The following is a 23,797-nucleotide window of genomic DNA, read 5'->3' as shown; positions in this document are numbered from 1 at the left end:
TGTCTTGCTGACGTTACGGGAGAGGTTATTGTCCTGGCACCACACTGCCAGGTCTCTGAAATCCTCCATATAGGTTGTCTCATCATTGTCGGTGATCAGGCCTACCACTGTTATGTCGTCTACGGAGAGCGTGATCAAACAGTCGTCCAGAACAGCTGGTGCTCTCATGGTCCAGTGTTGCTTGCCCTGAAGGTCGAGGCTGGCTTTCCCTTTGTAATCCGTGTAAGTTTGCAAAGTGCCACATCCGACAAGCGTTAGAGCCGGCGGAGTAGGATTCAATCTTATTCCTATATTGACGCTTTGCCTGTACGATGGCTCATCTGAGGTCGTAGTGGGATTTCTTATAAGCATCTGGATTAGTGTCCCGCTCCGTGAAAGCGTCAGCTCTTGCCTTTTGCTAAGTGCGGATGTTACCTGTAATCCATGGCTTCTGGTTGGGATATGTACATACGGTCACTGACGTCTTCATAGATGCATTTATTAATGAAGCCGGTGACTGATGTGGTAAACTCCTCAATGCCATCGGATGAATCCTGGAACATATTCCAGTCTGTACTAGCGAAACAGTCCTGTGGTTTAGCATCCGCCTCATCGGACCACTTCCGAATTGAGCGTGTCACTGGTACTTCCTGTTTGACTTTTTGTTTGTAAGCAGCAATCAGGAGGATAGAAATATGGTCCGGTTTTTGTACGCGTTTCTGTGTGTGGAGTAAAGGTGATCTAGAGTTTTTTTCTCTCTAGTTGCACAGGTGACACGCTGGTAGAAATGAGGAAAAATGTTACGTTTCCCTGCACACTCCAGGGCCTACAGTATATCACGACAGTGTATCACCATCTCACAGCCTACAGGCTACTACACTGCTACTGACAATAGAGGACAGTCAGCTCCGGATTGATTGACAGGGTCTGTTTGAATAAAGCCTAAGGGGTTAAGAGGCAAAGTGAAAATGTCAATAAGTGATATTTACACAGAGCACAAAGAGGAAGGCCCTCTGGAAATAAGAGACTCAATGTGCGTTACATGTCTTGCCCACTCGCTATTTTCCCTGGCTCTTTGGTCCTCCCTCTGTCTCGCTCTCTTTCCACCGGATTGTATTGGTAGCCCAGCGCTACCACGTTAATCCTGCGGGAAGTGGAGTCGAGGCTCTTGTGGGGTGGCTGGGAGTGGATTTGTAACAGAAACACCAGTAAGCCTTTCTTCTCCTTGTCTTAATGGCAGATTAGAGTGTTGGTCAGAGTTAAGATGACAAACGCACTGCATGGGGGTGTTAACAGTCAGGTACAGGAACAGGGTGGAGCAGCACAGGGCCCAGAGTAGACAATGTCCAGTTTTATGTTTAACCCTTTATTGAACTAGGCAAGTCAGTTAAGAACAAATTCTTATTTACAATGACGGCCTACCCCGGCCAAACCTGCAGAACGCTGGGCCAATTTTGCGCCGCCGCGTATCATTTTACAGTATTTTACTGTATAAGCTGTTCAAAAATGAACCATGTTGTTGAACATTTTTAACGGGTGGAAGTTAAAGTAGTACTGTAGCCTTCAAAGCAATTAAATGTAATGAGAGTAATACATGTAAGAGCTGTAGCCTCTGTAGTATCAACATCACAGTGTCCTTCTTTCTCTCCCTCTTCCTCTCCCTCTCTTTCCTTCTCTCTCTCAGGTTTTTATGTGACCACGTTTTCAAAAAACTCTGTTAAATATCTGTTCCGAATGAATATTCATAGATGTCGGCAGAAACAATAGGGTGTCAGCTATGACATGACACCTTGAATTTAAAAACATGTTGGTTATTGAAGTACAGTGAAGTGAAGTAGATTTACACCCGGTAACAGAATTGCAGTAATGGAATTTCATCATGGGTCCCTAATCTGTACTACACAGAAATATATTATTATAGATATGAATGTCATTCTCTTCATGGTGATGTATCCTAAATAGGTACACAAAAGGTAGAAATATGCAATATCCTCCTTTTCATAAATGGGTATTATTCCACACACTGGCTATTATTTTAATGAGCTTCGCCACCAAACAAGACCCAATTTGGTTGTTCCTGACCAGACCAAATCTGAACCAATCATAGACATCTATGTTTCACAAGTTTGGACATCAAAGCACAGCACAGTAGAGCTCAGTAGGTTACAGTAGAGCTCAGTAGGTTACAGTAGAGCTCAGTAGAGCTCAGTAGGTTACAGTAGAGCTCAGTAGGTTACAGTAGAGTACCGTAGAGCTCAGTAGGTTACAGTAGAGCTCAGTAGAGCTCAGTAGGTTACAGTAGAGCTCAGTAGGTTACAGTAGAGTACAGTAGAGCTCAGTAGGTTACAGTAGAGCTCAGGAGAACTCAGTAGGTTACAGTAGAGTACAGTAGAGCTCAGTATGTTACACTAGAGTACAGTAGAGCTCAGTAGGTTACAGTAGAGCTCAGTAGGTTACAGTAGAGTACAGTAGCGCTCAGTAGGTTACAGTAGAGCTCAGTATGTTACAGTAGAGTACAGTAGCGCTCATTAGGTTACAGTAGAGCTCAGTGTGTTGCAGTAGAGTACAGTAGAGCTCAGTAGGTTACAGTAGAGTACAGTAGAGCTCAGTAGGTTACAGTAGAGCTCAGTATGTTACAGTAGAGTACAGTAGCGCTCAGTAGGTTACAGTAGAGCTCAGTGTGTTGCAGTAGAGTACAGTAGAGCTCAGTAGGTTACAGTACAGTACAGTAGAGCTCAGTAGGTTACAGTAGAGCTCAGTACAGTACATTACGTCTATGTGTGGGTCAAATGAAGGCCGGTCCATCTGTGGACGTTGAATCAAGGCCAGGGTGGACTGACCAAATCTCAACTACTTTTCAACTTCCATGGATGTCCGGTGTCGATCAGATCTCAGTGGGTGTGGATTCTGGTTACAGTAAATGTAAAGAGAGGTAGCTCAGGGGTAGGTGTCAGTAAGAGCCAGGGGAGGTGACATTAACTGAAGAGAAGAGAGAGAGCAAGAGCGAGAGGTTGTCCAGACTGTTTTAACCCTCTCGCTTTGACCTCCAGACAACAGAAAGAGAAAGAAAACAGTTATGAGCTGAACATAACAGTATGCCAGTGGAAGAGAGGACAGTAGCAGGTCACCCAACGGTGGTTTGCGAATACTATGCAAATTCAATTACAGAAATGTAGTTACCAATTTTCTGAAATTCTGTTACCGATTTGGTTCCTCTTGTCCTCCCTCTCCCTCTCTCTCTCACCAATTTGGTTCCTCTTGTCCTCTCTCTCTCTCGATCTCTCTCTCTTACCAATTTGGTTCCTCTTGTCTCTCTCTCTTACCAATTTGGTTCCTCTTGTCCTCTCTCTCTGTCTCTCTCTCTCTCTTACCAATTTGGTTACTCTTGACCCCCCCTCTCTGTCACACACACTCCCACATTTGCATAATTTTTTCAGACTATGGGGCAGGGGACATTTTCTGGTATATTTTTTTGTAAGACCCCTTTTCCGTCTGTTTGACAAGAAAGCAAAGCCTTTGCTTATACCAAATGTATATATATATGCCTTCGTGTCACAACAATAGAGACGCCTTGCTTTAATTTGCCACTCAACTTGACATGCTCATGGAAATGGAAATGACCTCATTCCTTGTCACGCCAAACACATGTTGCCATGATGAACGCTAGAAAATAGAGTTGGCTGCGGCACACACCAAATGGAATCAGGCTACAGTGTGAAGAGAACCTGTGCTCACATCACATCCAATGACCTACATTGAACACATTCCTTGTAGCTTGCGACATAATGTGTCCCAATGGGATCCAGTGGGCCCCGAGTGACTCTACATGTCTGTCTGTGTCCAAAATGGCAGCCTATTCCCAAGCACACTACTTTTGTTTAAGAGCTCTGTCGCTTCACCAGCACCTGATGGGGCTCTGGCCAAAGTAAGCGCATAGGGTGCAATTTGGGACACAGCCATGGAGTAAGAGGCAACCACCCTATGTATCACATGATGTGAGTAGTGTCACATGCAGGGCACTGGGCATCTCTCCACCCATCATTTGTAGACTGACTTGTCTGTGAAGGTGTACAGTATGCCGTTTGACTGCTGATGCTCTTCCCCAGTGAACCTGTCTCCTGATGCGTGGGCCAGTCACATCTTCCTACATAGAGAGACTAGAGGAGGATCTGGACATGGCTGAAATGAACACACACAGATGCATGTACACACACACACACACACACACACACACACACACACACACCCATACAGAGAGACACACGCAAGCATGCACAGTGCACAGATACACAACAAATACTCACATGCACAAACACAAGACACGCATGCATGCATACACACTCAATCACAATGCAGACCTTTTCACGCTATCTGGACAGCCTATTAGTGGGGACAAAAGCATGTTTCCCTACTCAGTTAAAAAAGACCGGTGGATTTGCACAAATCCTGCCCAATTTAGACATTTCAAACAAAGCTTTCCTCTCTTTTCTCTCGTTCCCTCTTTTCTCTCTTCCTCGTGTCCTCTCTCTCTCTCTCTCTCTCTCTCTGTCTCTCTCTGTCTCTCTGTCACACATACATTCAGACATTTGCATCTTCTTTCAGGCTACGGGGGTTCTCATCCAAAAACCAGAGCTGGGAGAAAAGGGGATTTGAGAGAGGGAGGCAGAGAAACAGAACCAGAGGGATGGGGGGAGAGGGGGGAGGCGGGGGAGAGGGGGATCCTTCCCTAGAAGCTTAAGGCTGTTCTGTTTCGAAAAAGCTTTGATCCCACTCTGCAGCCACACACCCAAAGGGTTAACACAGCCACACATCTAAAGGGTTAACACAGCCACACAGCCAAAGGGTTAACACAGCCACACAGCCAAAGGGTTAACACAGCCACACACCCAAAGGGTTAACACAGCCAAAGGGTTAACACAGCCACACACCCAAAGGGTTAACACAGCCAAAGGGTTAACACAGCCACACACCCAAAGGGTTAACACAGCCACACAGCCAAAGGGTTAACACAGCCACACACCCAAAGGGTTAACACAGCCAAAGGGTTAACACAGCCACACACCCAAAGGGTTAACACAGCCAAAGGGTTAACACAGCCACACAGCCAAAGGGTTAACACAGCCACACAGCCAAAGGGTTAACACAGCTATACAGCCTCTGCTGACTTATTAAGGACCTCTCTCTTTCTCTCTCAACTTAAATTAGCAATTCAGATGGAGGCTATTTGGCGCCCGGCTTCCTCCCCTCTGCTTTCCAGGCAGTTTGACAATATTTTTGTTAAGCCCCATTTCCCCCTTACACAACTGTAGCGGGGGGGATGGAGAGGGAAGGGGGGGGTGATGCAGTGGTGTGCAAGGGGGTGTGGGAAGGTCAAACAGGAGATAGAATGGCCTCTCAGCATCTAGCTAATACTTGAACGAAGCTCATCGGAATGAATAAGGACCTGATCTGTTTATTTATTTGTGTATAACAAAGCAGCGTGGCTTTCTCTCATCTATTTGGTTTCTGCCACCTGGAAAGAGATGGAGCAAAATGCTATCCGGACAGTTTTGTTGTGAGAAATAGGATTGAGGAAATAATTGGGCCAAATAGGGCCAGCTACGTAGGTAAGTAAGGGAAATACAGCTATAATATATTACACGGTAAAGTGTAAATGGTGACAAACACAGTCCTATTATTTCCAGTAGAGTAGAGCATCTTTATTATCCCCCGAGGACAATTAGCTTTAAAATACAGCACTTACAAACAGCATTTAGACCTAACTAGTCAAATACAATATTGCACAGTGCTTCTTGAAACAAAATGGCACTACTACTGATGCATTTCATAGGACTCTTACGGATTGTAGCCAACACCTCGTATAAGGTAGGCATGATTATCCCATATGGTGGGGATGCCACCAAGATTGTGTGAACTATGTCAACACCATAAACTTTGCAATGACTTTCCTCCTGCAGCATGGTGGTGTGAGATGAATTTGCCTTGTGTAGGCTTTGGTCAGTTCCCATTTACTAACCAATTACACTTCATATTTCCTCAGGTGATTGGGTCAGGAAGAGAGGATGACGGTGATGGTAGTCAGCTAGGATTTTTTTATGGATTCATCTTCAGCGCCAGATCAGGCTTAATTAACATTGAGATTAAAGGTACTTCCAGGAGAAGAGCAAACTTAAACCTGCACGCGCGCACGCACGCACACTTCCATCCAGAGGACTGGATCGGCCCAGATTAAATATCCATTATTTCCTCTCTTCCCTCTATCTGCCTTACTCCCTCTCTCGCTCTGCCTTGTGAGATCTGTGAATATGACAACAACGGCTAATGAGCCTGGTGCTGTAATATCTCCCTCCATGTGTGGCCTCAGCCTGGCCCTCATATCAAACCCAGCGAGAGAGAAGATCTGTGCTCCGGTCACTGAGAACAGCCCATCTCATTTAAGTATAATTGGATTCTCTGTTTACACAATGGTATCCTAAACACATAGAGGAGGAACTGAAATACCACACACACACACACACACACACACACACACACACACACACACACACACACACACACACACACACACACACACACACACACCTCACTCTCTCTGTCAATCATGTCCAACTGATTAGTAGCATTTGTTCGTCTAAATGTATTGTATCAACTCCTTGCCAAAATATAATGGTGCTCCTTTCATGCATGGTGGTGGGGACAGTCTGTAGCACATCGCTAAGTCAGCTCCCTGGCTATTAAATAAGTCCTTTTCATTAAACAAGCTTTTCATTAAACATTAATTCATTCGCTCATCCTCATTTGCATTTTTTCATCATAAAAGCATTGATTAAACATTCATTTGTTCACTTGTTCTCATTTGCATCTGTTCAAATGTATTCTTAGAAGAGTTCAGATTTGAATAGGACAAAATGGAGAGAGGGTGAGGGGGAGAGAGAGGGGAGAGAGAGAAAAATAAGAGGATAGTTATTAGAGTGGGAGAAGCAGGAGGATAGGAGAGAAGATAGTTATTATGATAGGAAGAGTTATTATGGAGAGAGAGAGACAGAGAGAAAAATAAGAAATAAATAATAGGATAGTTATTATGATAGACTATAGAGGATAGTTATTATGATAGACTATAGAGGATAGTTATTATGATAGACTATAGAGGATAGTTATTATGATAGACTATAGAGGATAGTTATTATGATAGACTATAGAGAGGATAGTTATTATGATAGACTATAGAGGATAGTTATTATGATAGACTATAGAAGATAGTTATTATGATAGACTATAGAAGATAGTTATTATGATAGACTATAGAAGATAGTTATTATGATAGACTATAGAGGATAGTTATTATGATAGACTATAGAAGATAGTTATTATGATAGACTATAGAAGATAGTTATTATGATAGACTATAGAAGATAGTTATTATGATAGACTATAGAGGATAGTTATTATGATACTATAGAAGATAGTTATTATGATAGACTATAGAGGATAGTTATTATAGTTATGATAGACTATAGAGGATAGTTATTATGATAGACTATAGAAGATAGTTATTATGATAGACTATAGAGGATAGTTATTATGATAGACTATAGAGGATAGTTATTATGATAGAAGATAGTTATTATGATAGACTAGAGGATAGTTATTATGATAGACTATAGAAGATAGTTATTATGATAGACTATAGAAGATAGTTATTATTATGATAGACTATAGAAGATAGTTATTATGATAGACTATAGAAGATAGTTATTATGATAGACTATAGAAGATAGTTATTATGATAGACTATAGAGGATAGTTATTAGGATAGAAGATAGTTATTATGATAGACTATAGAAGATAGTTATTATGATAGACTATAGAGGATAGTTATTATGATAGACTATAGAGGATAGTTATTATGATAGACTATAGAGGATAGTTATTATGATAGACTATAGAGGATAGTTATTATGATAGACTATAGAGGATAGTTATTATGATAGACTATAGAAGATAGTTATTATGATAGACTATAGAGGATAGTTATTATGATAGACTATAGAGGATAGTTATTATGATAGACTATAGAAGATAGTTATTATGATAGACTATAGAAGATAGTTATTATGATAGACTATATTGGATAGTTATTATGATAGACTATAGAGGATAGTAATTATTCAATTTCAGCAGAGTGACCAGAAGATGAAAGTAGAAATGAGATTGCATGTTTCTCCACATCATTATGTAAACTCTCCTTAGACCCACTCACCATGCTTCCTATTTCGCAACAAAGCATCCTTCACTCATGCTGCATGTTGCACTACCAACTGTACCACAGTATTTCAACCCAGTCTTGTGATGCCAGAGCATTTAACTGTAAATCGTTTGATACTTGATTAACTAAAGAAATATACAGGGGAAACAAAATAAACAAGGAGCCTCGTGATATTTAAGATAAATAAAGCAATATGGTGACAATAACGATTATATTATTCCTTATACCAACATTAACTCACATGAACTTTAAATCTGTTTCATTGGCCCTCTGTATGACTGTGCTATTTTATATACCCTCATATAGAACTCAATGAAGAAAAGAACAGGTTTGGTCTACAGCAGAGCTCAGGGGTATGTGTGTGTGTGAGTACGTGTGTGTGTGTGAGTACGTGTGTGTGTGTGAGTATGTGTGTGTGTATGAGTACGTGTGTGTGTATGAGTACGTGTGTGTGTATGAGTATGTGTGTGTGTATGAGTACGTGTGTGTGTATGTTATTATGTACCATAGAAGTGTGTGTGTGTTATTAGTACTATAGAGGATAGTTGTGTGTGTATGAGTACGTGATAGTGTGTATGATAGACTATAGAAGTGTGTGTGTATGAAAGTACGTGTGTGTGACTATGAAGATAGTGTGTATGTGTATGAGTACGTTGTATGTGACTATGTTATTATGATAGTACAGAGGATGTGTATGATAGACTATAGAGGATAGTTATTATGTGTGTGTTATTATGATAGACGTGTGTGTGTATGAGTACGTGTGTGTATGATAGACTATAGAAGATAGTACGTGTGTGTGTGTATAGAGGATAGTAATTATTCAATTTCAGCAGAGTGACCAGAAGATGAAAGTAGAAATCGTGCGTTTCTCCACATCATGTGTGTGTGATGCAATTGAATACTGATGCCAGAGCGGTCGTTTGATACTTGATTAACTAAAGAAATAACCAAAATAAACAAGGAGGGAGATAAATGTTACTTTATTTTTCCTCCCCTCTCCCTGGGAGTGTAACGTTCTTTTCCCTCCCCTCTTCAGACTCCGTCGGGGGACACATCAATCTCTTTGGCCGGGGAGAGAGGGATGACAGAGAGGGGGGGGGAGAAGAGAGAGGGATGACAGAGAGGGAGGGAAGAGGAGAGAGGGATGACAGAGAGGGGGGGAAGAAGAGAGAGGTAGAGAGGTAGAGGAAAAGAGGGAGCAATGACAGCATAAATATCCCTCTGAAACCACAGTGGACATGGAGCAGGTATGACCACGGTTCTTCACACACGACCGCAGCTTGAACGCACGAAGAGCCATCAGTAAGGCTTAGTCGCAGAAGCCTGAGCCATATCATAGCCACTGTCAAAACAGTCGGTGTGGCATCCTCACACTCACATTCGGGCATGCACGCAGACCTGTTAGTCATACATACAATCATGACCTCCAACTGCAATGATGCCTCCCCCATCCATCATGGAGAAACACTTGTTTTTTAAGCCATTGGCCAGTTCCCATTCAAATAGGCCAGAACAGTCAAACATGCAGGGTTGTTCCACCTCCAAAAGCACAAGGAAGAGGATTTCAACACTTTCCATCTCAGATTGTTCTGAAATTGTTTCTGTTATGAATATAGGCAACACTTAACATCTGATTTGGACCAAACTTTTTTCTAACAGTGAGTTAGACGTGAGGAATCCAAAGAAACTGTCAAACGCCACCCACGAATCACCCAGACCTACGCCAATCCCGACCCCCTTTAACAATGTGGAGGGGGATTCTTAAAAAAAAAATCACCTAATAGCAGGAACAACACCATCATAGTAGTCAGAAACAGGTAATATTAGGATGCAGGATGGGACATTAACCAAATTCAATGAGAATACAGTACACAGGATAAATAAACAATACCTCGAGCCACAGCTCAATTCTACTTGTCAAACATAGAGAACTGATACTATATACTCATTGTTTTTTTTAAACCAGGATTCCTCATGTCTTACTCATAGAGAAAGGTTTGCTCCATATCCAATGTTAGGTACTTTAAATACTGAATATTTTATGAATCCTATTTAAAATGGCCAATTTGGGTGCAATCAATTAGCTTAATTTCTTAGAGATCAAATGATACTGTATTATCTTATTTCTTTCTAACTACAGAAATAATTTCAGAACAATCTTCTGAAATGACATGAACCAACCCTGCACATTATAACCACTGAACACACAAGTTCAGCCACATAAACACACACCTCACACACTCAGACTCCATATACTCTCCCAGCCAAGCAAACACACAACCCACAAAAGCCATGCTTTCTTTTAGACCTGCAGGTTCCAGAGCGCTAGAGAGGGCTGGAGGGGTCAAGGATCTGTAGAATATGGCGCAGACAGATATGGCAGCTCTACTTCTAGCTCCTAAGCAACTTTGTAGTATTTTGTTTTTAATTTCTTACTTATTACATTGTTATTGTTATTTGTGTGTTATTACATACAGCTGGAAATAACTTTTGGATATCAGAGCGGCGGTAACTCACCAGCAATACGACCAGGGATATGGCTTTCCGGAAATGGATAGTTTGTTCGTACCCCCCAGGGCAATTGAACTTATTCCAGATGCTGCTCCAAAACATTGCCAGCGGAGAAGAGGTATTCGGAGTGGACTTCTAGTCTGACTCAGGAGGCGTGCACACCATCAACCACTTCCGAGTATATTACTCGCTAATGTTCAATCTCCGGATAATAAAGTAGATGAACTCAGGGCGAGGATCTCCTTCCAGAGAGACATCATGGATTGTAACATACTCTGTTTCACGGAAACATGACTCTCTCGGGATATACTGTCCCTGTCCATACAGCCAGCTGGGCTCTCAGGACATTGCGCAGACAGGAATAAAGAACTTTCTGGGGAGAAGAAAGGCGGGGGTGTATGCTTTATGATTAACTACTCATGGTGTAATTGTGATAACATACAGAAACTCAAGCCCTTTTGTTCACCCGACCTAGAATACCTAAACATCAAATGTCGACCGTATTACCTCCCAAGAGAATTATCTTCGGTTATAGTCACAGCTGTGTATATTTCCCCTTTTTTTTTTTTTTTACCTTTATTTTACTAGGCAAGTCAGTTAAGAACAAATTCTTATTTTCAATGATGGCCTAGGAACAGTGGGTTAACTGCTTGTTCAGGGGCAGAACGACAGATTTGTACCTTGTCAGCTCGGGGATTCGAACTTACAACCTTTCGGTTACTAGTCCAACGCTCTAACCACCAGCGCCCCTCAAGCCGATACCACGACGGCCCTCAAAGAACTACACTGGACTTTATTCAAACTGGAAACCACATATCCTGAGGCTGCATTTATTGTAGCTGGGGATTTAAACAAAGCAAATTTGAGGTAAAATTTTCTAACACATTGACTGTAGTACTACCCAAACCAGAAACTGTGGATAGATGGCAGCATTGGCGCAAAACTGAAAGCACAAACACCACATTTAACCATGGTAAGGTGACTGGGAATATGGCCAAATACAAACAGTGTAGTTATTCCCTCCGTAAGGCAATCAAACAGGCAAAAGTCACAATTCAACGGCTCATCCATGACACGTATGTGGCAGAGTCTACAGACAATCACAGACTACAAAAGCCAGCCACGCTGCGGACATGACGTCTTTATTTATGTCCGCAACCGCAGGGCTCTCCAGAGGGTCGTGCGGTCTGCCCAGTGCATCACCGGGGCCAAACTACCTGCCCTCCAGGACACCTACAGCACCCCATGTCACAGGTCACAGGAAGGCCAAAAGGATCATGAAGGACATTACCGCCCAAGCCACGGCCTGTTCAACCCGTTATCATCCAGAAGGCTAGGTCAGTACAGGTGCATCAAAGCTGGGACCTAGAGACTGGAAAACATCTTCTATCTCAAATAGCCATCACTATCCGGCTACCAACCAGTTAGGCAACCCTAAACCTTAGAGGCTGCTGCCCTATATATATATATATAGACATGGAATCACTGGCCACTTTAGTAATGGAACACTAGTCATTTTAATAATATTTAAATAATTATAATTTACATACTGCTTTACTCATCTCATATGTATACACTGTAATCCATTGTACTGTATTTTAGTCAATCTAATATTTATGTATTTCTTAATTCCCTTCTTTTACTTTTAGATGTGTGTATTGTATCACTACACCCGCCAGAACATCTGCTATGTCTGTGTATGTGACCAATAACATTTGATTTGATTTGATTGAGTGCCCATATCCCATAGTGGAGGAAGTGATCCCATGAGGTCACAGGATTGGTGCTCTAGTACCACAGCAGGCCAGAATACAGGACATGAGGACCAGCAGGGCCAGCTCGCTGCTCAGTACTCATTACACACATGCACACACACGGAAACACACACAGACACGCGCAAAACACACACACACCACCCACTACTCACAGTAAGCTAGACAACGAGCTACAGCTAGAGCAGCTGCAGCGTATTACTCTGAATTCTGCTCTGTGGGATGTTATTAAAGATTACAGGATATAATCACAGCGGTATCATGCAGGATGCCAGGATCAGCAGCCACTACATCATCATGTGCAGAATTTTGGACTTGGCCGCCGTGGAATATTAGTGCTGTCGCTACCGTCCTGTCCCGTCTGTGTTGAAACAGACACAGCTAAGAGATAAGAGTACTAGGAAAAGGGTTATAGGATTTAACTGGACTGGATATGGAAATGCAGTGGCTGGAGAAGCATGTATACACACACATGCACATGCACACACACATTCTCATGCACTCATACACACACACACACACACACACACACAATTTGTTAGCTGAGAGCCAAAGGACACCAATCCCTCCCACACCACCAACACTCCAAACAGTAGTCTCTGTCCCTTAGTCCAATAACATCACATCATACAATCTCCCTTCCCAGAATCTTGAACAGAACATCCTTCAACAACCGTCCGTCCCATTTAAAACTAAGAACTCCGTAATGAAAATGTGCCCGTGGGAGCATCTCTACCTCTATATGAGCTCAGTGACTGGTTATCAGGGCTATCATTATCTGCGCATCGCCATCGGCAGCTGCTCTGACTGCAGAGAAAGAGAGAGAGAGAGAGAGAGAGAGAGATGCACACAGGGAGTGGAGAGGTGCCCACTGGAATACTGATTAGGCTCATAATGCTACTCTCACTCAGCCTCCTCCCCTGTGACTGTAGGTAAACTCACACACAGGGGCATATCCATGTCAAAAGGACCAATGAGCACCAACAGGTGAAGTTCATAGGAGCATATCAAATTGGGTGTCAAATGAAAGTCAAGAGTCTAGAAAAAGTAATAAATGAAGGCATATATTCATTTTTCAAACATTATTTGTCCTAAAAATGTGGATTAAGCTAAGACTTTGATTTCTGGTCAAAAGGGGTTTTAGACAACATCTACCAGAAAAGTCTTAAAAGGTGTCAGAAACACATCAAAACACAAAATTGTTGAAGTAAAGACACCTGCCAACTAATATCAACACTTATACTGAACAAAAATATAAACGCAACATGCAACCATCTCAAAGATTTTACTGAGTTACAATTCATATGAGGAAATCAGTCAATTGAAATAAATTCATTAGGCCCTAATCCATGGATTTCACATGACTGGGAAAACAGATATGCATCTGTTGGTCACAGACACCTTTAAAAAAAAGGGTCTCACAATGGGCCCTCAGGATCTCGTCAAGGTATTTCTGTGCATTCAAATTGCCATCGATAAAATGCAATTGTGTTTGATGTGCATAGCTTATTCCTACCCACACCATAACCTCACCGCCACCATTGTTCACTCTTTCACAACGTTGACATCAGCAAACCTCTCGCCCACACACAAGTGGACTGTGGTTGTGAGGCAAGTTGGACGTACTGCCGTACTGTAGGCTGCTTATGGTAGAGAAATTAACATTTCATTCTCTGGTGGGCATTCCTGCAGTCAGCATGCCAATTGCATGCTCCTTCAAAACTTGAGACATCTGTAGCATTGTGTTGTGTGACAAAACTACACATTTTAGAGTGGCCTTTTATTGTCCCCAGCACAATGTGCACCTGCGTAATGATCATGCTGTTTAATCATCTTATTGATATGCCACACATAAAACATGGGACCAACACTTTACATGTAACATTTAAAGTGTTGGTCCCATGTTTTATGAGCTGAAATAAAACATCCCAGAAATGTTCCATTTGCACAGAAAGTGTATTTCTCTCAAATTGTGTGCACAAATTTGTTTATATCCCTGTTATTGAGCATTTCTCCTTTGCCAAGATAATCCATCCACCTGACAGGTGTGGTATATCATGAAGCCATTACCAAAAACCCACATACACCACCATTTAAAAGTTTTGAGTACTTGTGAGGCGTCTGTTTCTCAAACTAGACACTCTGATGTACTTGTCCTCTTTTTCAGTTGTGCACCGGAGCCTCCCACTCCTTTTTCTATTCTGGTTAGGGCCAGTTTGCGCTGTTCTGTGGAGGGAGTAGTACACAGCATTGTATGAGATCTTCAGCTTTTTGGCAATTTCTCACATGGAATAGCCTTCATTTCTCAGAACAAGAATAGACTGACGAGTTTCAGAAGAAAGTTCTTTGTTTCTGGCCATTTTGAGCTTGTAATTGAACCCACAAATACTGATGCTCCAGATACTCAACTAGTCTAAAGAAGGCCAGTTGAATTGCTTCTTTAAACAGCACAACAGTTTTCAGCTGTGCTAACACAATTGCAAAAGTGTTTTCTAATGATCATTTAGCCTTTTAAAATGATAAACTTGGATTAGCTAACACAACATGCCATTGGAACACAGGAGTGATAGTTGCTGATAATGGACCTCTGTACACCTATGTAGATATTCCATAAAAAATCATCAATTTCCAGCTGCAATATTAATTTACAACATTAACAATGTCTACACTGTATTTCTGATCAATGTGATGTTATTTTAATGGACAAAACATTGGCTTTTCTTTCAAAAACAAGGAAATTCCTAAGTGACCCCAAACTTTTGAACGGTAGTATATGTTTACTATATTTTCTCATTTCTCACCCTCATCAGGGAGGATAATGAAAGTTCACAGAAGTAACAAGTAATGGTAGACCTACCAATTCGTTTTAGTGTTTTAACTAATATAACGTTTGTTTATGAGTTATTAAGTGATTGAAACGTGTAATTCTGTTACCAAATCGATTGAATTGGCTACAATGAGAAGCCATAGTAGTCATTAACCAGAGTTGGGTCACCTGCTACTGTCCTCCCTTCCACTGGGAAGCAGTTATGTTGAGCTCATAAGTCATTTTTTCTCTTTCTGTCATCTGGTGGTGAAAGCAAAACTGTGAAAACAGAATGGACAACCTCTCTCTCTCTCTCTAATTTAAGGGCTTTATTTGCATGCTCTCTCTCTAATTTAAGGGCTTTATTTGCATGCTCTCTCTCCAATTTAAGGCCTTTATTTGCATGCTCTCTCTCCAATTTAAGGCCTTTATTTGCATGCTCTCTCTCCAATTTAAGGGCTTTATTTGCATGCTCTCTCTCCAATTTAAGGGCTTTATTTTCATACTCTCTCTCCAATATAAGGGCTTTATTTGCATGCTCTCTCTCCAATTTAAGGGCTTTATTTGCATGCTCTCTCTCCAATTTAAGGGCTTTATTTGCATGAGAAACGTATGTTCACATTGGCAAAGCAAGTGAAATAAACAACAAAAAATGAACAGTAAACAATACACTTACAAAAGTTCCAAAAGAATAAAGACATTTAAAATGTCATGTTATGTATATGTACAGTGTTGTAATGATGTGCAAGTAGTTAAAGGGAAATTTAAAAAACAAATATAGGTGTTGTTTACAATGGTGTATGGTTCTTCACTGGTTGCCCTTTTCTAGTGGCAGCAGGTCACAAATCTTACTGCTGTAATGGCACACTGTGGTATTTCCCCCAATAGACATGGGAGTTTATCAAAATTGGATTTGTTTTCAAATTCTTTGTGGGTCTATGTAATCTGAGGGAAATATGTGTCTCTAATATGGTCATACAATGGGCAGGAGGTTAGGAAGTGTAGCTCAGTTTCCACCTCATTTTGTGGGCAGTGTGCACATAGCCTGTCTTCTCTTGAGAGCCAGGTCTGCCTTTGGCGGCCTTTCTCAATAGCAAGGCTATGCTCACTGAGTCTGTACATAGTCAAAGATGTCCTTCATTTTGGGTCAGTCACAGTGGTCAGGTATTCAACCACTTTATACTCTCTGTTTAGGGTCAATTAGCATTCTAGTTTGCTCTGTTTTTTGGTCAATTCTTTGTGTCAAGTAATTCTATGTTTGTTTTCTCATGATTTGGTTGGGTCTAATTGTGTTGCTGTCCTGGGGCTCTGTGGGGTCTGTTTGTGTTTGTGAACAGAGCCCCAGGACCAGCTTGCTTAGGGGGCTCTTGTCCAGATTTATTTATCTGTAGGTGATGGCTTTGCTATGGAAGGTTTGGGAATTGCTTCCTTTTAGGTGGTTGTAGAATTTAATGTCTCTTTTATGGATTTTTAAAATTAGCGGGTATAGGCCTAATTCTGTTCTGCATGCATTATTCGGTGTTTTACGCTGTACACTGAGAATATTTTTTGCAGAATTCTGCATACAGTCTCAATTTGGTGTTTGTCCCATTTTTCTGAATTCTTGGTTGGTGAGCGAACCCCTGATCTCACAACCGTAAAGGGCAATGTGTTATATAACTGATTCAAGTATTTTAGCCAGATCCTAATTGGTATGTTGAATTTTATGTTCCTTCTGAGGGCATAGAAAACCTTTCTTGCCTTGTCTCTCAGATCGTTCACAGCTTTGTGGAAGTTACCTGTGGCGCGGATGTTTAGGCCAAGGTATGTATAGTTTTTTGTGTGCTCTTGCAGTGGTTCCCAAACTTTTTATAGTCCCGTACCGCTTCAAACATTCAACCTCCAGCTGCGTACCCCCTCTAGCACCAGGGTCAGCGCACTCTCAAATGTTGTTTTTTGCCATCATTGTAAGCCTGCCACACACACACTACATCTATTAAACACAAGAATGAGGCTCAAAGAGAAGTGACAAAGAGCTCTTATAGGACCAGTGCACAAATAATAATATAATAATCTCAATAATTTTGCTCTTTATTTAACCATCTTACATACAAAACCTTATTTGTTCATCGAAAATTGTGAAAAACTCACCACAGGTTAATGAGAAGGGTGTGCTTGAAAGGATGCCCTGTAATCCTAGATTCAGATCATTTAGGCGAGAAAAAACATCACCCAGATGGGCCAGTCATGTGAGAAACTCGTCATCATGCAAACGGTCAGACAAGTGAAAATTATGGTCAGCAAAGAAAACTTTAAGCTTGTCTCTCAATTAAAAAAAATGTATCAATACTTTGCCCCTTGATAATCAGCGCAATTCTGTATGTTGCACAAGCATTACATGGTCGCTGGCCATATCATTGCGTAGTGCAGAAAATACACGAGAGTTCAGGGGCCTTGCTTTAACAAAGTTAACCATTTTCACATAGTGTCCAAAACATCTTTCAAGCTGGTAGGCATTCCCTTGGCAGCAAGAGCCTCTCGGTGGATGCTGCAGTGTACCCAAGTGGCGTCGGGAGTAACTGCTTGTATGCGCGTTACCACTCCACTATGTCTCCCTGTCATGGCTTTTGCGCCATCAGTACAGATTCCAACACATCTTGACCACCAAAGTCCATTTGATGTCACAAAGCTGTCCAGGACTTAAAAAAATATCCTCTCCTGTTGTCCTGGTTTCCAGTGGTTTGCAGAAGAGGACGTCTTCCTTAATTGACCCCCCATAAATGTAACAGACATATACCTGGAGCTGTGCCAGGCCCACCACCTCTGTTGACTCATCCAGTAATGTAAAGCAGTAATTGTTTCAAAACATCTCCTGCCATGTCACTGATGCGTCGTGAAACAGTGTTGTTTGATGAAGTCTTTTTGGCCTTTCTCCCCAGCATTGTCCCAACCATATCTACGGCAGCAGGAATAATTAAAGTCCTCCACAATAGTATGGGGCTTGCCACTCGGTAGCTCACCATATAAGACGCTTCTAGCCCCTTCTTATTAATGGTATCTGTTGCTTTTATACATGTCTTACTAATCAGAAGTTGTCTTAATTCTCACTCAAAAAACTCCAGTGGCTTATTTTTCAAATTGGCATTTTTCGTATCTAAATGTCTGCGCAAGAGTAAAGGTTTCATTGAGTTGTGAGATAGATATTTTGCACTTATAACACACTGTGGCTGAGGAAAGGCACTACTCTCAATATAAGATAACCCCAAATCAATGTAGTTCTCATCATATTTGAGCCTCTTCTATGATCCAACATCCCTGTCAGTTGTTCGGTGCTTTCCCTGGTAAGGGGGCAGTAGCTCTTCGGCTGCATCAGATTCACAACTGTCAGTGTCCATGCTAGCTGGGCTAACAACACATGTAGAATTACTGATGCTAGCATTGGATGTGCTGCGTGGAAGCAGAACAACTTGTGTCATCGACAGGTGAAGGTGTAGTACTGCTGGTAGTAGCAGTACTACCAGTAGAGCTGGTATGTGTCCCTGCTTACTTTTTTTTAACCATTTTTCAATTTTCAAGCAAGTGGAATGAGCATCAGCTACGTTTGGCTAGATCAATCACAGTTAATGTGATTGGATGTTAATTATTTGACTAGGCTACCTGTATTTGACAATTGTGTTGTTATTTCGCTGAACACTCAATGGTTTACTTTAATTTTTGGCAGTGAAACGAGGCTACTCAGGTGAGTAGCCTCCCAACCAACACCAGACATCCATGGATGTTGAAAAGCAGCTGGCCGGACCAAATCTGATCCAATCAAAGTAATCTATGTTTCACATGTTTGGACAGCACAGTACAGTAAAGTTGTAGAGTTCAGTACAGTACACTAGAGTACAGTATAATGTACTGTACTGAACATATCTACTTTACTGTACAGTACAGTACTGTACTGTACTCTACTTTGCTGTGCTGTACTGTACTGCACTGTGATGTCCAAACTTGTGGAACATAGACGTCTATGATTCTTTCAGATTTGGTCTGGCCCGGACCAACCAACTGTGGTCTTGTTTGGGGGCGGAGCTCATTATAATAATAGGCAGTGTATGGAATAATACCCAAATTTGCAAAAGAAGGATATTGCATATTTATACCTTTGTGTACATATTCAGGATACATCACCATGAAAATAATCATATGAATATCCATAATTACGCATTTCTATGACCCATGATGTAATTCCGTTACCACAATTCCATTACCGGATGTAAATCCACTTCACCTATTTTAGTTCAATAACGAAAATATTGAGTTTTAAACCCAAGGTGGCATGTCATAGCTGACACCCCACTGTTACTGTAGACATCTTTGAATCTTAATTCGGAGCAGATATTTAACAGAGTTTTGTGAAAGCGTGGTCGCATAAAAAACAGAGAGATTTTACCGTAATTATTTCACCAAAGTTTGTCAGTTCTTCCAGTAAATGTGTTTTTGTGGAATTGTTTATGTAAATTGTTCAAAGTAGTCCTTGTGTATAGAGTTGTAATGGCTTGTTCAACTTTGAAATCAATGGTTTTTGTTTGGCATACATTTTAAAGTGAAAAAAAATCAGAATCAAAACATAATGCTGTTTCCATGGAATTTCCCACAGTCAACCTGGGTTTGTTAGCTAGTTTACTCCCAAAATCCCCAAATAAGCAATAATCCCAAAATAATCCAAACAAAAAAATGTTCTATAGAAAAATGGCCTTGCCTTAGAAATAACCTTCCACACTGTGTCCTTAGAAGTCGATAGTCTAGTCCACAAAAGGACACTTTTAATAATCAATAACCCTTACAAGTGTTTGAGAAAGTTTTCACTTACAAATGAGGGTTTCTTAAAGTGTGAACCGTTTCCTAGTCACAAACATTTCTGAACACGCACGCACACAGGCCTATACACATCTCAAGAAACCATGGAACCTTTTGTGTGCGTGTGTGTGTGTGTGTGTGCGCGCGTGTTGGGAAAACAACAGGACTAAGAGAGAGAGCGAATCCGGGAGAGAGAGAGAGAAAGTCACAGCAAGAAAGCGAGACGGAGAGAGCGTCCAGAGCGTCCACAGTTCTTCTAGCCTGGATTCACATTCAGCAAGCTTTTTGCTGGGTTACGTAACTGGTTGCGTCTGACTCAAGCTCGGAAATGTCTAATTAGATTTCTCTTTTCCACTCGGAGCAAGGTCATTCCTTTAGTCATTTCCTAACAACCTTCAACTCAAATCATGGCAGGAGGGCTGAAGCATCGTGTGTGAGGAGGAGGTTAGTAATAATTTGTATTAGGTTGAAAGCCACATGTTTTCTATGACCTACTCGCTTTGAACACAAATCTCCTGACTGTTAGACCTTAGAGCGTAGGTTTTCGGGTCTCAGGCAAGTTTATTGTTTATTTTTTAAATCACACGATTAACCACCTTCATACATTTCGTCATCCTCGGCTAGCTACTCCGGAATAAGCCCACAGTGTCTTCAGAAAGTATTCATACCACTTGACTTATTCCACATTTTCTTGTGTTACAGTCTGAATTTAAAATAGATTAAATATATATATTTTTTACAACATCTACACATAATACCCCATAATGACAAAGTAAATGTTGTTGTTGAAATGTAAAAAAAAAAAAAAAAGTATTCACACCCCTGAGTCAATACATGTTCAAATCACCTTTGGCAGCAACAGCTGTGAGTCGTTCTGGGTAAGTCTCTAAGAGCTTTGCACACCTGGATTGTACAATATTTGCACATTATTCTTTTAAAAATTCTTCAAGCTCAAGTTGTTGATCATTGCTAGAAAGCCATTTTCAAGTCTTGCCAATTTAAATCAAAACTGTAACCTGGCCACTCAGGAACATTCAATATCAATATCAGCAACTCCAATGTATATTTGGCCTTGTTGTTTAGATTATTGTCTGGCTGAATGCTGAATTTGTCTCCCAGTGTCTGGTGGAAAGCAGACTGAATCAGGTTTTCCTTTAGGATTTTGCCTGTGCTTAGCTCTAATCTGTTTATTTTAGTACTAAAACAAACCTCCCCAAATCTTGCCGATGACAAGCATACCCATAACATGATGCAGCCACCACCATGCTTGAAAATATGAAGAGTGGTACTCAGTGATGTGTTGGATTTGCCCCAAACATAACTTGTTGTATTCAGGAGATAAAGTTAATTTCTTTGCCACATTTTTTGCAGTTTTACTTCAGTGCCTCATTAGAAACAGGATGCATGTTTTGTCATATTTGTATTCTGTACAGGCTTCCTTCTTTTCTCTCTGTCATTTAGGTTACTATTGTGAAGTAACTACAATGTTGATGATCACAGCCATTAAACTCAAACTTTTTTAAAGTCACCATTGGCCTCATGGTGAAATCCCCTGAGCGATTTCCTTCCTCTTTGGCAACTGAGTTAAATTCAGGTTGTAACACATAAAAGTCAAGGGGAGGGGTGTGAATACTTTCTGAAGGCACCTCTATTATTTATTTTTGCCTCGATGCACCACCACCACCAATACAAATATACAAACTGCTTCACCATCTACATTAACAGACACATATTGTCATCAATTATGTATGAGAATTAGATTGATTTCTTTCCTGATGACGTGGGCACCTGTCTTACACAAAACATCGTCGGTACTATACGAAAATTATACTCTCCAACATGCATTTCAATTTCAAAGTTAATACATTCCCTCCTCCACAGAGTCACTTCATCAAACATGTTGGATGTGGCCACGGATCAGTGACCACGCTGCCATGCTGATGCCATGCTGTAGTCAGACTCCTGGGGGAGAACTGGGCTTCCCTTCCCATCACTTCATCACAGCCATTGATTGAATGTGAACTTGGACCATCTGGTCACCGTTAATTGCACACGTGCTATACAGTATGCAGCTAGCCAATCGGGTGGGTTGGGCAGTGAGAACTAAGACGATAGATAAGAGACAAGTGGGGGAGCAAGAGCAGTTGATGATCTTGGGTTGGATGGGCGTTGGTCTGTCCTTAGCCACTCAAACGGGTTTTCAGTGATTTGCCCTCAAATCACAGCCTGGAATCCAAGGTGAATAGGGATATTATTCCCTTTGGATTCCAGGCTAAACATATCCAAAACACACCAAAAAAAGCTACTTCTAATTCAAACTGAGAAGTAGAAGTTTTAGCATGCATGTATAGTACCTCTAGATTTTTGCTTCTTGTTCAATTTCAACTGAAAGTGCCTTATTTCCTGAAACCTACATACTTTATTCACAGGGTTCAGTTTGGAGGATGCAGCGATGGAGGAGGATTTGAGAGTTTGTGAATAATAATAAGTGGCTAAAGGGGAGATTTAGCCAAACCACATTAATCTCGCTGGGCTGGCTAGGCTGTGTGTGTGACATCGCTTTTCCTCTCTCACTCGTAATTTCTTTCCTCTTTTGCGCCCTGTCTATTTTCCTCCTCTTTTCCCCTCTCTGTCTCTTTCCCCCTCTCTTCCCCTCAGTCTGTCTCTTGCCTCCTCTTTCCCCCTCTCTCTTCCCTCCTCTTTTCCCCTCTGTCTGTCTCTCTTCCCCTCCATCAGTCTCTCGCCTCCTCTTTGTCTCTTTTCCCCTCTGTCTCTCTCCTCCTCTGTTTCCGCCCGGAGAAGCTCCTCCTGGAAACAGCAGGCCTGCCCCCTCTGAATTTATTATTACATGGTCGACATGAAAGGAACACAGGGCAACAGAGAGTACCGCAAGAAACAGAAAGAGAGAGAGAAACAGAGAACATTTGCCCAGTCATCGCGCAGTCTTGATAGGTGTCATGTCATGTTTGTGAGAGCATGATGTAGCCGCTCTGACATCCATGGTGGCTCAGGCGAACTGAAACCACAACTAAAATGTGTTACTACTCCAGTGCATTCTCCTCTCTCTTGGTCCGTCACTGAAAGCACACCAACACAATAGTAACACATTAGTGCATTCTTATGGCCATTTGCCACAGTAGAGACAAGATGCAAGGTCGGGTTCTCCAGAGAAACAATTAGCCGAGGAACTTCAGAGGAGAACAATCATTGATTAGCATCTGTTTAGGGCACACGGGCAGACAGGATTGGAGGAGAGGAGAGCAGGGAGCTGTAGGGCTTGTCACACTAGCTGCAGCCTATGGATTTGCTTACATAATGAAGCAATGCAGAATTTTTTTGCGCACACCCCTCCTTCTAATCGACGCGCACACGCCTCCTTTTCCCCCTTCACTGCAATAACCTCATTTGGACCATTGGACTAATTACAGACTCCGTTTGCATACCATATTCCCAACCTGCCATATGCTCTCTACCCCCAACAGTAACTCAGGTGTCACAACGTCAACTGTCCGATTTAGCTTCTGGGCCAAAACTAAGATCACCCCCCTATTTTAACACTCGTATCTGTTAAACTGTTCACCTCATCTGCCTCCTGCAGAGAGCTCTAACAGTCTAGTTATGATTTGTGGTATATGA

This window comes from Oncorhynchus nerka, linkage group LG20, assembly GCF_034236695.1.
Source record: "Oncorhynchus nerka isolate Pitt River linkage group LG20, Oner_Uvic_2.0, whole genome shotgun sequence".
Classification (NCBI taxonomy): domain Eukaryota; kingdom Metazoa; phylum Chordata; class Actinopteri; order Salmoniformes; family Salmonidae; genus Oncorhynchus; species Oncorhynchus nerka.
This window is presented reverse-complemented; position numbering follows the sequence as displayed.